The sequence below is a fragment of the Hesperophylax consimilis genome, chromosome 16 (genome assembly GCF_061612785.1).
Source record: "Hesperophylax consimilis isolate HC1 chromosome 16, BYU_Hcon_1.0, whole genome shotgun sequence".
NCBI classification, from domain to species: domain Eukaryota; kingdom Metazoa; phylum Arthropoda; class Insecta; order Trichoptera; family Limnephilidae; genus Hesperophylax; species Hesperophylax consimilis.
Window position 1 is genome coordinate 16,930,333 of NC_142851.1, and position 19,099 is coordinate 16,949,431.

A 19,099-nucleotide genomic window follows, 5' to 3' on the forward strand; every position below is an offset into this window, starting at 1 on the left:
AAAAAAAAAATAGAAATAATAGTATTAGAGGTAAGATTAAAATACGATCAAAATTATACCAGTAGTATGGTAGGAATGAATAAGGTATGAATGAAAGAAGGAAATCCTGTTTTCCTTTTCTCATTCATCACTCACCAATCACTTGCCACTATAGCTCTGTGAAGGAGCACACAACACATTCACAATATAGTGAGTACCACCGCTATATACCTCAAGGTAATTATTGCTACAACACAACTAAGAGTATTTAAAATGATATTAAGGCGATGCCATACGTAGTAATGCAAAATCATGTGTTTTTAGTTTGAAAATTTGGTCGCCTAGAAATGTTTCAGATGCTTTAATTAAATACTTCGAGTAGAATACATCTTGGCCTTTGAAATAATCGAGTATTTTTTAGATAAGTCTTTTTATAAGCCCAGAAAAAAATTATGTAAAGGCCTATGAAAACTGCTTTGAAGTTCCAAATCTCCTACTTACGAACCCATTTTCGGTTATGATTTTATTTTATAATGTGGCAAATTAAGTTATCTATAAAATGATCGAAAAAAAAAATATTTGTGCCTGAACATCCACAAAATTAAATAAAAGGCACTTTTTGGCCATGTTTTTTTCTTGCATAAATCAAAACAGGCGGATGGTGTTAAGCGGGAATTTAAACCTTATCGCCATCTACGTAAGGGTTCTTATTGATAGCGGCTCAATTTAAAATGTTGCACGATGTAATGCATCGCCTTAAGCACTTCCAAGATAGTCAATTTCCTTCTTTTTACTTTTCAACAAGATTATGCACACGAAGAACACCAACGACTCGCTTCCAAGGTGGTCCCAATTCTTCTTCTGTTTTCAAAACAAATGCACTCGAATTTTCACTATTTTCTTGCTATTGTTCTAAATTTCAAATACTTTTCTAGCAAGGTGATGGTTAGGGAAAGGTAGGAACTGGATAAATTACATCCCGTAGGAACCAATCATTTTCTCATTTCAAAAACAAACAGGCCTACTCGTACTTTACTACACTAAATTAAATGGAGCGTAGAGTCACACGGAGTAATGTGGATTTGAGATGTGGATCAAATTTTAAGCCTACTGTATATTATTATAATAAATAACCACCACCCTTTTTCCGCAGGGGTAGGCAGAGAGGACAGACACTCCTTGCCTCATACATACTCTTATATTATTTGAACTCTTGACATGGCCTGACTCAAGTTTCTGATTCACTTGATCGTGACATGTCTTCCTCAGGCGTCCCTGACTTCTACCATTCATCTTTGCGTTATATATTGTCCTTACAGCTCTTCAAAATGTCCCTGAAGTGTGACACTGTGCCCTCTGGTTGGAAAAAAGCGGTCATTTACCCTATTCCCAAGAAAGGTGACCGCTCCAACCCGGCTAACTACCGCCCCATAGCGATCACATCAGTTCTGTCCAAAGTGATGGAACGTGTAATCAACGACAAACTGCTCACATACCTCGAGAAGAACAAAATTATCAACGACCGTCAATACAGATTCCGGCGGAACCGCTCGTGCGGTGATCTTCTCGCGTGTGTGACGCATGTTTGGGGGCGGTGCCTGGAACGTCACGGTGAGACCCAAACGGTCGCACTAGACATATCCAAGGCCTTTGACCGGGTCTGGCACCGAGGACTTGTCAACAAATTGCCTTCTTACGGACTTCCCGCATCCCTGTGTACGTGGATTGCTGACTTTTTAAGGGATAGGTCGATTCAGGCGGTTGCTGACGGTTTCACCTCTTCCTCTATAAATGCTGGCGTCCCACAGGAATCGGTTCTGTCTCCGACTTTGTTTTTGTTGCACATCAATGACCTTTTGACATGTGCACCGATTCATTGTTACGCGGATGACAGTACAGTTCATGATAGCTTTTTGTTTGCCAAGCCCCCAAAGGGCACACAATCTCCAACGGCTCGGAGGGCTTTGAAGCAGAGAATGGACGGTTATCTCGAGAGTATTTCCTCCTGGGGTAAAAATAATCTCGTCGAATTTAATGTTTCAAAGACCCAATCCTGTCTGATTACGTCTAAAAGGGATCCAAATGATAATCTAGTCTCCTTCAACGGAAGCAATCTTCCGAACAGGCCTTCCATTGATATGCTAGGTGTAACTATAAGTGACCAGCTCAGGTACGGGGGCTCCATCGAAGCCAGAGTAAAGTTGGCCTCTCAGAAGCTGGGCATACTGTACAGGGCCCGCAGATACTTTAATAGTACACAACTGCTGACCCTGTACAAATCGCAAGTGCGCCCTACTGTCGAATTTGGCAGCCATCTCTGGTCCGGAGCCCCAAAATACCTGAAAAAAACCCTTGACTCTGTGCAGAAACAGGCGGTCCGTTTGATAGATTCCTCAATCTTAACAAACGGACTGCAATCTTTAGTTCAACAGCTGCCGGCCTCTGTGTTTCCTCACTCCTACAACATGGGACTCTTCAAGACCCACGTTCACTCCTTCCTCTCCACAAAAAGACCCTCCACACAGCATCCCCAAAGATGACATAGGCCCTGAGGGAAATTATTTTCTTCAGGGCCTCCTGTGTGGAGTTAATATAAAAAAAAAATTTAAAAAAAATTTAAAAAAAACTCCTTTCTTCGTTTATTCGCTCTACATGCCTAAAGCATCTGAGCATCCCTTTCTTAAGAGGAAACCCGGGCGCTGAGAAATTTGAACAATAGGTATTTTAAAAATCACTTGCTATTTCACTCTGCTCAGCGAGCGCGCTATCGATGTGTAGGTACCCACCCAACTAAGAGTGTGTGCATGTTACGCTCGCCCTCCCGCCCCGCATCTCCCGTCTTCCGTCCTTCATCATGTAGGTATATCTGGTGTTTGTGGTTATCTTTCCGACTTATTTCTCCGTTACTGTTTTTGTTTACTGGGCACTTACTGTGTCTTACTAAAATCTCTAAATAGTATCGAACAAAGTATCAGCGTCTGTCTGTTTGTGTGCTTAGTTTTTGTTTTCTTCTAAACTACGAAATGGATTTTGATAGGATTTTCACTATCATTTAAAGATTTTCTTCCGAAAGGTTTACACACGTAATTTATAAATATGTATTATATTTATAAAAAGTAGAGGAAAGTCATTGTGTAATCAAGTAATTTAAAATATATTTTCGGGCGCTTAAATTGCTAACGCTGGCTAAACCTTGTGAGATACATCAAAATAATGTAGGTACTACTTATTAATTGTATTGCTCTTACTTACTTGACCGGTCAGTGGCTGAGTGGGCATCGCGTTTGGGTCCCACCCGGGCGTCCCATGTTCGATTCCTCAGCTGGCTAAGTTCTCCATCACAACACAAACAATACCTTCCGCTTAGTGTGGTGGTAGTAGGAGTTTTTCAAATGTTAGGTTATTCGTAACCAGGGAATGTTTGTCTTTCTTTTAAAAATTAAAAAAAATCTTACTACCTATATAGGTACACCTACTAAAATATGTAGGTGCGTACATTTGAACTGCCTCCGTGGTTGAAGGGTAAGGCTCTTGGCTACGAATCCGCAGGTCGCGGCGTGCGCAAGTAAATTTTATTAAATTAATTTGTGTCGTTTTGCTAAATTAATCAATTAAAAATAATATAAAATACTTGTTTGGACAGATAGTTATCTTTTTTGTTTATCAAAACTTAACTAAACCATTCAAGTTGTTTGAGACAGGGAAAAGTATTAAAATAAAATATTTATTTTTTATTTTAGTAAAATTCCTGAAATCAACAGGTTTTAATTCCCTTGCGATGTTTATTTGGCCAATTTTTACCACATAAACATTGCAAGTGACCAATTTTCGATATAATATTGCAATTTTTTTGTTCACTATTTTGTTTTACGAATCTTATTATTGTGGGTAAGTTTTTAGATTCTTATTATTGTGTTTTGTTAATAGAGCCAACGCCAATGCCATTGGTTGAAATTTTGAAAATGACATGAAAGCCTTAACACCCTTGCCAATCACCACACTGCAAATCGGATGGTGTGGAGGAAACCTCCATTTTTTTCCACTCTACCTCCAGACATGACGGGGTTCTGAAAATCGGATCATGAGTAAAAATGAACTAGTATTTAAATATCCATGTAACTCGAAAATAATAGAAAATGTCATGACTAAACGGCGCAACTTTTCCTACTGTGTTTTGTTATAACAGATCACCATGCAAATGGCATCTTTTTAAAAATATATATTTAAAAAAAAATTCTTTATTCATTGTAAGTTGAGGATTTTTTGACTTTCATGCTAGGTACATGTCCGGGTTACGACCAAATTCTGTATCGGGTTGCTACCAGTGGCGTAGCTAGGTAACCAAGGGCCCTGGGGCAAATTAAAAAATGGGGCCCCACTGCTATGTAAACTGACTAGGTTTTATCAAGTAAAAATATGAAATATACAAACACTTTAAAAATAATAAGCTACTTAAGCTCTTTCTTGTGCAGTGCAGACTGCAGGGAAGGTAATAAAAATATTAAACAGTAACAACATAAAGTACAATTAATACTTGGAGTAGGTTTGGCTAATAAAACGAAATAGAGAAGATTCAAGGGTTTATTATATAAAGGTCGGGCCTACCAACTGACTAAATAACAATTATATCTACAATTTTTTCCTAGCTTTAGTTTTCGCAAAAGTATTAATGCCATGGCCTTTGTGTCCATGGCATTGACTCTGGCCGCAGACGTGACGCCGAGGGAGTCGACGGCAAAGTTGGATGTTACCAACTCCCTCAGGCGGGCATCTGCAGCGGTCTCCGACTGGAGGGCCAGTGTGGTAGCTGGCCCGTCATTGCTGAAGCTTGTGATATGATGCACTTTTACTGAGATAATACAGGCGGAGACCTCTAGCGGCAGAGTCGAAAAATAGGTAATTACAATCAAATGGATGGGTGGATGAAGCTTTACAGGGTCGAAGGCAGATGTCTCTGTGAGGTAGAGAGATGGACCAATCGTAGGCCTCGATTTAATCTCCCACCAATCAAGAGGATCTAGAGGATGCGGGGCGGCAAGTGGGAGTGGTTTACCGAAGCAGACAAAGGAATGGACTTTGAACCGGGAGGGGCTATCTCGATTTATTACAGGAAAAAACGGGAACCTTGGTAGAGGGTAGTGCGATGACGTCATGGGTTTGGAATGCAAGGGTGTGGCGGAAACGGGATCGTAAACCATCGACGAACGAGGGGGACGTGTTTCAAGAAGGGTAAGGGACATAACGCGAAACGAACTGGGGACTGAGAGAAATTGGTAGAATCCTACGTTAAGACATACCGGGAGTGGAAATCATTGGGGGAGAGGGCAGTTACACGCGTCAATTAAAAGAAAACAACAGAAATAAGGGAAAAACAGGCAAATTACGTAAGAAAAGTGGAAAAAAAAAGCAAACATTGAACTTCTATCGTAAGCATGACGTGGAACCGCAAAGAAACAGCGTTGAGGTTACAGGAGAATGATGGCGCGAAGTTAGTTGCGAGAGGGATACCAAGGGAAAAAAGGTTGGCGATGTCAGACACTTGAAAGCACTGATTTTGAAAAAAAATACGGACATGGTTTTGGGCCATTAGGACGCTAATAACGATCCAACGAGGTGATAAAATTAACCCGCGTCTTATGGAGACGAAAATACATTAAAATTAATGTATAAACAATTAGTGGGGAAATTATGAGAGAGTACGTTCGGGTTTGTTGTGACAGGAGATTAAGGCCTATGATCGATGCGAGATGAAGTAGGAGAAAAGGACAGGAGATGGGCGTTTGGAGGTACCACCCGAAGTTACACCCAGAATTACAGAGAGGGGTTGTAAGAATCCAGTAATAATTCTTGGGATAAAATTGGTCGAAGGAATAGGCAGGGTATCAAACCGATGCGGACTAAAACGTGGAATAAAAATATAAACGAGATGATGTAAACTGGGACGTCTCAACTAAAAGCAAGTATCGATGGGAGCCTTAAATAGAAATAATCGAAAAAAAATAGGATAGCTATATTAGACCGTTTGTAAGGGAAGAGAACTAAATGTTAGAAGTGGGAGACGATCGTACGCGGGAGATTTAACACACTGAGAGGGGGAAACGGACGTGTACACCGTTTGAATTGTCGGGAGGAATTGGTTTGGAAGGTAGAGGGGGAAACGGACGTGTACACCGTTTAAATTGTCGAAGGCATAGGGAAGAAGATCAAAACTAAGTTCGTGAAAGCGTTAAGGACAAAGCGTATCACACCATTAACGACGGCCATTAAATAAATTGTGCGGACACGGTAGCATTTAAAAATAAAAGGCCGGAATTCATATTACAAAAAGACAGCTCGCACTAGAGCGTAATATAGAAAACGCCGTATGGGAATACGGGACCGCTTCCTAGTCCGCGTCTGATCTTTCTGTCACATGAGACGAATGCCAAGGTGTTAACTTTCTTGGAATGATCAGAATGGCCTAATTAGCATGATGCGACTATGGACGAAATAGAAAAGAACATACGAGTCGATAAAGGTTAGAATAGCATGTATTTGACGTGATTAATGAGGAAACGGGACTATAAAAGGGCTGATTTTAGAAAAAACGGGAAGTCCTTTCGTGAATTTTGAGAGAGTTGAAAATCGCCGGGAACCGTTCAAACACGTCGCGCTGCTTGGTAATTATTTGTGGACTTTACGAAGTGTTGAAAGGGAGAGGGGAGACGGCTATAATTCGAGGTTAACGCGACCTTTCGTTGCCAGAAATTTAAACTAGAAAAATGATAGAAATAATAATAATACATTTAATGCTGGTATGAAAGAAAAAAAATTTAAATCGCTTACTCGATTAACGTTCAATAAATAATAACCATACCTCGTTATAATGAAATAGTAAGAACCCAAAAATAGCTGAGATTAAAGAAATAAAATTCAGGGGAATTATTGATAGGTGGATGAATGCATAAGAACAGGTTGTTTGCCGTCGCTATCCCGGTGGATTAGAGGAGAGGGGCTCAGGTAAGTAAATTGCACGAATATAATATATTTGCAGGACAAAGATGGAGGCTGCTAATCCGGCAGTTATTTTAAAGACGCCAGTTGGGACCGTAATTATGTACGTATTATCAAATAACATATGTATGTGTATGTACGAATGAATGCATAAGCTGATAAAATAAATATCATTTATTCCATGACAAAACAATTACCAATTATTCTATGGACTAGGGTCGTAACCGGAATTTGTCATTATAGTTCATTGTAGGTAAAGTACCTATTTATCGTGGGGACAATTCAAATAAGTGGGTCGACCGGACCGACTTTTGTAACACGATAATACAATGGAGAAAGAAAAAAATATTCATTTCAAACCGGCTTTAAAATGGATAGGGCATTGACTCGAGTTGTGCTGAAAAACAGGTTGATTTATTAGGGTCTGAAGGGACAGACGGCCTTGAAGATTAACTGAGACATTAGAAACAGCCGAGTCTGGAATGCGGAGTTGGTTTCGAAAAAAAGATACGGCGGTTGGATGAATGGCTACTTGGGTACTAAAGTCCTGCTTCGAAGTTTACGAACATAGCTAAATTCATTTAACGGGAGTATCCCAAAATCAGACAGTGCCTGAGGGATAATCGAAGTAAATTTTGAGTTGCGGTTGGAAGTCTACGAACATAGTTAAATTCATTTAACGGGTGGAGCCAAAAATCAGCTAGTGTCTGAGAATAATTGAAGTAATTTTGAGCAGCAATCGAGGGGCTACGAACATAGCTAAATTCGTTTAACGGGAGTATCCCAAAATCAGACAGTGCCTGAGGGATAATCGAAGTAAATTTTGAGTTGCGATTGGAAGTCTACGAACATAGCTAAATTCACTTAGCGGGAGGATCCCAAGATCAGGTGGTGCCTGTGGGAAAATTTGAATAAGCAGGGTGGCAGACAGGAGACCGGAGGAGTCTGGGGACATGGCTAAAGGTCATATCTGAGTTGGTGATCTCTATAAATAAAATCATCAAACAAACAAAACCGTAATATATTATGTGTATCGTAATTATTAGCATTTATATTAGTATTTATGTATCAAGCGAACTGGTTGGAATTCACAACTCCTTCTCGGCGATGCTTGGTCTGGAATGTACTGTATAAATAGTACATTGCAGATTATAAAAAACAAAACAAAGTAAATTTATATATATTTCTTGATATGTACTGTCTGCAGGGGGGATGTATGTGGTCTGGTAACTATCGGGATGATACACTACGGATGCATACACGCCCTCTCAGAGGATGGGAAGCAGCCTAGGAAACTGCTCTCCACAAAGACCGCAAGTATATTTTTGCATATAGAACGAAACCGGTTCGTACTAAGTAGACGTAATTCTCGGAGGAGTTGGAATCTGGGAGCGTGAGACCCTGTTGAGATTTGGACGTAGTATGTGACGACCACAGGAATGGTCAACTAGGACACGGTGACTTAGGCACCAACTAGGAGATTGGGTCGAGTGATCATGCCAAACCCAGATCGATACGGATCATTTTCACGTCTTGCAGGAGGAAGGAGCCAGATTTTTGCTAGCAAAGTAATATTCCGAGTTCGTCATATATGCAATAACCGAATCGTACTAACACGCTTGAAATTAGTCCCATGTTATCCCATCTAGTAGGAGAGGTCGGCGATCCAGAGGTCCCGGAGGACAAATTATGATTGTAATGTACTAACAAATTATGTTTGACTTTCGTTTTGTGTATTAAGGTTTTATGGCAGGTCGGGAGGACGGCTTAGATGAACTTCTAAGGAGATCAGATTAGGGAAGGTAGACAGTATGGAGAAAGCGGGGGTTTCAGGTATTTTGATCCAATTTCGATTCGTTAACTTTGAAATTAACAACTCTGACTTCATCCCTGTCCTAAAGAGAACTAGGGGTTACCAAACAAAGTAATTAAAAACCCGATACCATAAAGCAAAAAATCACACAACGTTTGGTGGGATTTAATTACAACTAAATACGAGGGAGTTACGTTGAAGGTCGTAACCGGCGTATTAATTAACTAAGTACATTTGTCTTTATATAAATGTATATATATTACTTGAGAACCATGAGTAGCCTTCGTAGCTACCGAAGGGAGAAAGAGTTCTAGGGATATTTTAATGCCAGTGGCCTAAGGTCACTTAGGTATTACAAAAAAAATTAAATTCAAAGGATGAAAGGAAGAGTCATCTCAACTGCGGCCAACATGACCAGGAGAATGGATAGGCATACCTAGAGTGGGGAAAGAGTTGTTAATGAAAAAAAAAATAACGAAAAGAAAGAGTTCTAAATATTACGAAACAGAAAATAAATCACTGACAGCGGTACAAGTCTAGACAAAAGCGGCCGGGCTGCGAAAAGTATAAACAAACCATAAATTAAGTTTAGGGCCCAATCGTAACAACCATAAGCGTGCGTACCTGCTTAAGAAAAAAATAGGGTTTCGCAATACACAAGGAAAGAATGTTAGGACTTCTTACGAACACTGAAAAATAAATTTTGCAAATTCAAGATAGAAATCGCGCAAATATCATGATAGGGATACGCCTATTAAAAGAAAGACGTTAAAACGTAGATAAGGAATTGTTAGTGTTCAAACGGTAAATCACGGGATATTCGTTAGCATCGCGGCAACAACAATCATTAATAATAATAATAATAATTGGATAATTTGTGGAGCGTCGTTTTTGTGAAAAATCACCTCAAGGGCGCTGTACAATTTATTTCCTAGGATTGCGAGTCGTATCAAAGAAGATTAGATACATTCATTCGGAATTTAAAATACCTAAATAGAGAGATAGACTATTTAGGAATACGGTCGAAATTCGGATTGATTAGGTATCGTTAAATAGAAATATAACGTGTTTATCGGGGAAGAGCTTCCCCTTCATATAACTGTGTAAAAATAATTATATATGTGTATAGATATATATATGTATGTACACATACATATGTATGTCCTGTATACGAAATCTTAACATCACTTATCATCATTTGAAAAAAAAGGAATATATAAATAAATAAATAAGAAAGGAAAAAAAAATAGTATTAGAAAGGCAACATACATAAAATAACTAAGTAAATTTATAACATCACTTTGGTTGTCGTATAATAAGGCGGAAGTGTATATCTACATAAACCGGCAACTCAAAAAAAAAAAAAAAAAATTAAAAATGGCCGGAAAACGAAGGGGAACAGCAGAGGCTTTAGTGTCAGCGATCGGAGAAAATGCTGCAGCGGGGACTTCGACGGTGAACATCGAAGATGTGACAACAATAATCCAGGCAGCATTGGGACCGCTCGTTAGTAAGGTGCAAGAACTAGAGGAACAATTGGGAAGGTCGGCAACGGTAGCGGTAGCGGCAGAGGATAGTGCGCCGAAGAACGTTCTGCAGGTAGTGGAAATGCTACCGCAGCTAGAGAGGCCGTCATTTTCGGGAGGGACTCAAAACCCGATTGCCTTCCTAGAGGAGTTGAAGGACTACATGAGAAAGGTCAAACGTACGGATGCGTTGAATGTCGTGAAAGAAAATTTCAAAGGGGAGGCAAAAAGTTGGTTCAAACTATATGCTAAGCGGTGGCAGACGTTGGAAGAATTCGAGCGGGATTTTCTCGCGAATTATTGGGGAGACATCAAGAAAAACGCCGTACGACGACGCCTTGCAGAAGGTTGCTATGACGCAAAAAAGGGGACGTCAATGCTTGCACATTTCGCTACGTATTGGGAGCTCGCGAAGGCACTTAAGATCACGGATACGTCCGAGGGGATAGTGAATGAAATAATGCGGCATTTCCCAACGGAGACGCAATCTCTATGGTTTTCGGGTGAAATGGGCGATGAAATTGCGGCGGCCGAGCTACTACGACGATTAGATAACATGGTGTGCGATCCTGAAGAACGTCAACCGCGTAAAAGAGAATACGACGAGAGCAAAAAAATCAATAAATACCGAGAGCGCTATAATGCAATGAAGCGACGTATTCATAATATTGAAAGCGTTAGTGAGGGCGCCGGTTGCAGCAAGTGCATAGATACGCCGCCACCTACAAGGAAGGGATCGATTCCGGAAGCTAGCGGGAATGAGGTATGCATTGTGAAGCGTCCGGGAAACTACAGCGAGTCGTCTCCGAGGTCCTGAGGAATTCGGCTCAACCAGACGGAGGAGGGACAACCACGCAGACACACAATATTGCGCTAAAAATAATGCTGAATTCAGGGTGGGACATCACTAAAGGACTTGGAAGAAATCAACAAGGAATAACTAAACCAATACAGGCAGAAGGGAGTGAGAGGAGATGTAAGAATGAGAGTTTAAGAATTAATTCAAATACTTATGTAGGAGCGTGCGTAGATTTATTGCAGCAAATTAGCACAGAATGGGGCAAGTCGGAATTTGAGGCGTGGGAGGGAGACAGCGACGTAAAGAATTTTCATAACATTTTCGAAGACGAGGCTTACGATGAAACGGAAAGGGGTAGCACTTTGCCACAGCTACCGGAAGCTAGGGCATATGTAGGGGACACGGAGGTGCGATGTTTGATAGATACGGGCAGCCAGGTTACATGTATATCGCAGGAGTTTTACGACCACCACTTGACAGATACAGAGCAATACCCAGTTATGCCGGTAGCAGCGATTCAAATAAAAGGTGCTGTGGGCCACAAGAGTCAACGGATTTCTAGGTTAGTATTGGTGCCTTTACAATTTGGGGATCTTCAAATAAACACGCCGTGTCTAATCATACCGAAATTAATCAGAACAGTCATTCTAGGAATAAATTGGCTAGACGAATATGCGGCGGAGTTTAAGTGTGGGGAAAATAGACATTTTAAAGTCACATCTGGAGGGATTGAAAGAACAATAGGGCTGTCAAACTCCACAATAACGCGGGTAAAGTCGAGCGAAGAGGCCGGCGGAAAACCGTTAAATCACGCAACAAAAAATGTAAACACGGTCGAAAGTGATTTGGGCCAGAATAGCCTTTCAAGTCTTGAAGAAAAAATAACTACATTTGTAGCCGAACTTAGTTTAGACACGCAGGGGAAAGAGGGTTTGCGACAAGTATTAAGCAAACATAAAAAAGTGTTTATCGACCGGCCGGGGCTGACGACATTATACACACATGATATAAAAATGATAGATGAATCACCGTTTGTAAAACGATCGTACCCTGTGCCTTTCGCATATAGGGACAAAGTCGACAAAAAAATATCCGAATTAGAGGAGCTAGGTATCATTAGCCGTGAGGCGACGCAATTTGCAAGTCCTTTGACGTTCACGATGAAAAAGGATGGAGCCGTCCGGATTCTCCTGGATGCCAGAGAATTGAACAGTCGAATGGTGGGAGAGGTAGAGAAACCGCCGCTAACCTCCGAAATATTACAACGATTTCACGGTGTGAAATACATAACAACATTGGATCTTAATTCAGCGTACTTTCAAATACCGTTAAGTCAAGATAGCCGAAAGTACACCGGATTTGTGTACAACGGGAAATCATTCGTATATAAGGTACTACCACAAGGTCTGAAGACATCGGTAGGGAGCTTTTCGAGAGCTATGGATAAAATATTAGGCCATCAAATGCGGGACTTTTGCGCTAATTACCTAGACGATTTAGTAATATATACATGCGGGGACCGAGACGAGCATTTCGAGCACGTGGGTGCGGTGTTGGAGCGTCTAGAAGCGGCTAATATGACGTGTAAGTTGGAAAAGTGTCAGTTTTTATTTACTGAAGTGCACATGTTAGGGCATATTATTTCGCCATACGGAATTCAAATGGACCCAGGAAAGATAGCTGCCATAAAAAATTTTCCCGCGCCAAAGAAAGTGAAACAGGTTAGAGCATTTTTGGGTCTCTGTAATTACTACCGGAGGTTTGCAAGTAGATACGGAGAAACTACAAGCGTTCTGTGCGACCTACTACAGAAAAATCGAACTTGGAGGTGGACGGATATAGAACAAAGGGCGTTTGAAAACGTGAAGGCGTCTTTTCTAGCTTCAGTAATTTTGCACCACCACGACCCGAGCAGCACGTATTATTTACAGACGGATAGCTCTGGGTTCGCAATTGGAGGGGAACTCTATCAATTGGACCACGATGGAAATCATCACGTCATCGGTTTTATAAGTCGAGCGTTACGAGGCCCCGAGTTAAAATGGACTACTTCAGAGCAGGAGCTGTGGGCAATAATCTATGCACTACATAAATTCGAAACATACCTACGGGGGGTGCGGCTAATAATTCGGACCGACCATCAAGCGCTGACCTTTTTAAAAAACTGGAAAATGTACAGCGGCAGAATAACGAGGTGGATCCTTTATTTAAATCAATTTGACTACAAAGTAGAGTACGTGAGGGGGAAAGAAAATATCGGACCTGATATTTTGTCTCGTTATTCGCATGAAGCAGTGAACGTACAAGAAGAAAAAGCTGTTTATCCGGAGGTAGCGAGCTTCGCGGTGAAGGGAAAGCGACAGATACGGCGCCACCTCGAGAATATTGCAGAATTACAACATAAAGATGATTTTTTGGGTGAGGTGTTGGGACTCATAGAAGGAAAACAATTCGGGCCGCCAACACGGAGTGTCAGTAGATACCTGAAAAATTATAAGAAAATAGGTCGGACTCTGTATTATGCGGCGAGAGGAGATAGAACACTTCTAGCCATACCTCAAGGATTAACCGAAGAATTAATTAGAATGGTGCATTTGGAAATTGGACACGGAGGTGTATTTAAAACGGGATCGGCGATCAAAGACAGGTACTTTTGGCCCGGTATGCACAAACAAATAAAACAAAATGTGCGGGTTTGTCACCTATGTCAAATGGCGAAGCGCGAAGTTCGACCAACTGTAGGGCCGGGCAGGTCTATCATTACTCGAGAGGTGGGGGAATTAATCATGGCGGACTTATATGGGCCACTACCGAGAAGTCAAGGAGGGGTACGGTTCATATTGGTAATACAAGATACGTTCAGTAGGCTAATTAGATTATACCGTTTAAGAAAAACTACCACTAGAACCGTTTTAAACTGTGTAGAGAAATTCCATAAGGAAATAAAGATCGCCGCCATTTTAACTGATAACGGGTCAGTATTTTGCTCAAGACAATGGGATCGGACTTTAGAGAACATGGGAATCCGGATATTACATACTTCAGTGCGCAACCCGGGGCCCAACATCACAGAGCGGGTGAACAAAGAGCTAGGTCGCATTTTTCGTATATACTGCCACGAGAGTCACACGACGTGGGGGCACTTTATAAATGATATTGAACAGACATATAACAATACTGTACATTGCTCTACGGGTTTTTCTCCGAACGAGGTGGCCTTTGGGAAGGTTCCAAAATATAGTTTAGACAAATATACGAAGGGATGCAATCGGCCGGCGCGAACAAAGGAAGAGGTACGAGAAGCAGTCCGGAAGAACTTAGTGAAAAATGCGGAGAGACGGCAACATTATTATAATCTAAACAAACGATTAGTGACTTACGAGATAGGCACCTTGGTAAAACTCAAGAAGATTACACAATCAAGTCTACTGAAGAGGCAAATAAAGAAATTCGCATTGTTATATGAAGGGCCGTATGTGATAGCCGCGGTGAGGTATAGTAACACATACACATTGGCGGACCCGATAACCCGAGAGATAAGAGGAGATTACAATGCAATCCATCTGGCAAGATATTACATAGAGAAAGAGGCGCGTAGTCCGGGGGTGATAATCACCGAGATGCACGAATAAATGGAAAAAAAAGGGGGAACACCCATCGTTCAAGAAAAAAAAAAAAATCTTTTGAAAATTTTCTGTTGAGGCCCCAAGCATGCTAGGTAAGGATGCGACAAATTAAGTTCAGTAAGAAAAAAGATTTTAACGTCGGGAGAAAAAAAATAAAGAGATAAATAAACCTTCAGTTAAGAGAGTTTTAGCGTTATCTAGATGTAGGGAGTTTGTAGGGGTACTGTTAAGAAGTTAATGCGTTTCATTAGGAATAGAGATTATAGAAATTAGAAAGAAAAAAAATGTTACAATATAGGCAGATCCAGGGGGGAGGAGATGCTCAAGTAAAATTTAGAGGTGGATGGTTATCCGACTAGGTTTAGAAAAAAAATGTGTTACCAATGCAGTGTTTAGAAAGTCTTTTTAGTTTATGGATTGCAAACGTAGGGTTAAGAAAAGCTGCTGCAACTAGGATTTAGGAGAATTTAACAAAAAGAGGGCGGGGCATGATTGAGTGAGTGAACGATTAGTGTGCCATTTCAGGAAACTCCTTCATTGACAAATGCGAAAAGAAAAGTTTTTCTATATAATCGTGGAGACTACGATTCAATTAATTTCGCCCTTGAACAAGCTGACTGGGCTTCCATTTTTTCTACCTCTCAAATAGAACCAGCGCTTGACGGTTTCTATACGTTTTTGAAATACCTCATAAATCTTCATATTCCTCATAAACTTTCGTGGAACTCGAAATATCCTCCTTGGTACAGTGCTGCCCTTATTAAGGTAACTAAGGAAAAATCAAAATACTTTAGCAAATATAAAAAACACAAGAACCAGGCTGACTATGACGCATTTTCCCTGCTTCGTAAACGGCACAAAGACTTATGTCGGAAAAGCAAAGCCCGTTTCTTGAGTAATATTGAAAACAATATTTCCTCAAACCCTAAAAACTTCTGGAGCCACGTCAAATCTTCTAACGCATCCCAAGGTGTCCCAAAATGTATATATTTTGGAGAGCTGAAAGCCAATAATGGAACGGAAATTGCAAATTTATTTTCAAAATATTTCAGTTCAGTTTTCAGTAAACCCTCCGATCCACTTACCCTTGATCCAACTGACGTCGGGAACCATACATCCAATATAAGCAATATTGAGGTGACACGAGAAATCGTCTTAAAATACCTTAAGGAAATTGATATTCGCAAAGGTGCCGGTCCTGACGAAATACCTTCAATCTTTATCAAACAATGTGCACACAATCTAGCCTTACCCCTTTCTTTAATTTTCAATCGTTCCCTAACCGATTGCACTGTCCCTGTTATATGGAAATCTGCTTATGTGTCTCCTATTTTCAAAAATGGCAAAAAAACAGACGTTAAAAACTACAGGCCAATCTCCAAACTTTGTATATTTAACAAAATTTTTGAAAAAATAGTCTATGACCAACTATATTCTGCTCTTAAGCCCAGCCTGAATACGACCCAACACGGTTTCATTAGTGGTAAATCTACAACCACAAATCTTTTAACCTTCACAGAGTACCTGCAGGATAATTTGGATAACAGAATACAAGTGGACACTGTCTATACCGACTATAGTAAGGCGTTTGACAAGGTCGATCATTCAACCTTGTTGAACAAGCTTTTAAAGATTGGTATTCACGGCAATCTTTATCGTTGGCTCTCTTCTTATATCTCCAACCGTAGTCAAATAGTAGTGGTTGCTGGATTTAAATCCGACTCTGTTGCTGTAACATCGGGAGTTCCTCAAGGCAGCCTGTTAGGACCGTTACTATTTAATATCTATATCAATGATATTGGTCACTGCTTTTTACACTCGCAGACCATCCTATATGCAGATGACATGAAAATCTTCTCACCTATAAAATCAATCGAAGACTGTCACAAGCTGCAAAAGGATTTACAACGTTTAAACGCGTATGTTAATGCCCATTGTCTGGAATTAAATATATCCAAATGCTTCATCGTACGCTTTACTAGAAACAAAAACATATTTATACACGAATACTCAATTAATCATCAACCTTTATCTACCAAATCAGAAATTAAGGACCTTGGGGTTATACTTGATAGTAAACTGAATTTCAATAAACATATTGACCACGTAGTCACTAACGCATCTTCTATGCTGGGTTTCATAATCCGTTCCTGTAAACAATTCAAAGACATTGCTACTTTCAAAACACTGTATTTCTCATACGCTCGTAGTATCCTTGAATACGCATCACAAGTGTGGAACCCAGGCTATGCAATACATAAAAATAGAATTGAAAGTGTTCAAAATAGATTTTTAAGGTACCTTAATTTCCGCTCTTTTCGATCTCATATCAGTAATGAAGACTCTGCAAAGTTCTTCAATATACAGACGTTAACTTTCCGAAGAAATGTAGCAGATTTGGTAATGTTATTCAAAATTACACACAATTTAATCGATAGTCCTGATCTTCTTCAACGCCTATTATTCCATGTTCCCAATCGCAACAGCAGACAGTCGCTTACTTTTAATCTCCCTCATTGTAAGACAAATTCCAAACAAAACTCATTTATCTACAGATCCACACACTTCTTTAACTTAAATTATAACCATATTGACATATTTAACTCGACTTTACGCGACATAAAACAAAAACTCAATAATCAACAAAACTCAAACTAGTTCAATTCCTATATATTCCCGTCCTTTGCCTCTTAATCCTTATCCTATATTTCCCCCTCCTCCCCCCACCCTCCTTTATTTTAATATTTTTAATATTTCCTAACTAAACAAGAAATTAATTTAAGAGAACATCTCTATGCCATTGTACACCATTGTAACACCATTAACTATTCATCAGTGGAAAGTTCATAATTGGCATAATTAATAATATTATTATTGTATCATTATATAATTACAGATTTGCTGTCAACTTTTCCAAATAAATAAATAAATAAATAAATAAATAAATTAAGAAAATGAAAAAAAAAAAAAACAACAAAGCTAGACTCAACCATGTACACCGATTGTGTGACGGGAGGGCGCGGTTTGTACGAACTAAACATTCATGACAAATTTAAATTCAAAGTAAATGTGTGTGGGAATACACTTATATACCATCAATAGGTTGTACACCAACGCCACCCGTCATCCAAATGGTCAGATAGGAACCGCGAGATTGAATATCAATCTTTTGATTTGAACCATTTGTAAGGGAGATCTCGGTTCAACCAGGTTGGAGATCACCACAACACGCGAGTCGAGGGGCGTGTTCTCAAAAAAAAAAAAAAAAAATTTTTGATTTGCAATGGGAGAAGGGTGTCTCCTTGCGTTCATGAGGGCCTGAAAAAGGTTGCATTGCCAACAAACGAAAATAACGTTAGAATCAACGCGAAAAGAAAAAAAAAAAAGACAATAAGGTTCAAATTCAGAGATTGCGATCAGTCCAGAGGAATGAGGAGGGGGAACAGGGGAAGAGGGCGTAGGTGAGGACAGGTAAAGGGGATGAGGAGGGGGAACAGGGGAAGAGAGGTGAGAGGGCGTAGATGAGGACAGGAAAGGGGATGAGGAGGGGGAGTTTAGTTTTCTCTAGATGTTGTCCCAGTTTCAGTGTCTACCACGAAAAAAAAAGGGGAGAGGAGAAAGAAAAAAATAATAGAAAAAAAAAAAAAAATTTAAGAGAGAGGAAAAATGGTGAGAGGAAAGCGAAAGAAAAGTGGTATACACGGCAAACTGCGACAAGAGGAGGGTGTGATATGATGCACTTTTACTGAGATAATACAGGCGGAGACCTCTAGCGGCAGAGTCGAAAAATAGGTAATTACAATCAAATGGATGGGTGGATGAAGCTTTACAGGGTCGAAGGCAGATGTCTCTGTGAGGTAGAGAGATGGACCAATCGTAGGCCTCGATTTAATCTCCCACCAATCAAGAGGATCTAGAGGATGCGGGGCGGCAAGTGGGAGTGGTTTACCGAAGCAGACAAAGGAATGGACTTTGAACCGGGAGGGGCTATCTCGATTTATTACAGGAAAAAACGGGAACCTTGGTAGAGGGTAGTGCGATGACGTCATGGGTTTGGAATGCAAGGGTGTGGCGGAAACGGGATCGTAAACCATCGACGAACGAGGGGGACGTGTTTCAAGAAGGGTAAGGGACATAACGCGAAACGAACTGGGGACTGAGAGAAATTGGTAGAATCCTACGTTAAGACATACCGGGAGTGGAAATCATTGGGGGAGAGGGCAGTTACACGCGTCAATTAAAAGAAAACAACAGAAATAAGGGAAACACAGGCAAATTACGTAAGAAAAGTGGAAAAAAAAGCAAACATTGAACTTCTATCGTAAGCATGACGTGGAACCGCAAAGAAACAGCGTTGAGGTTA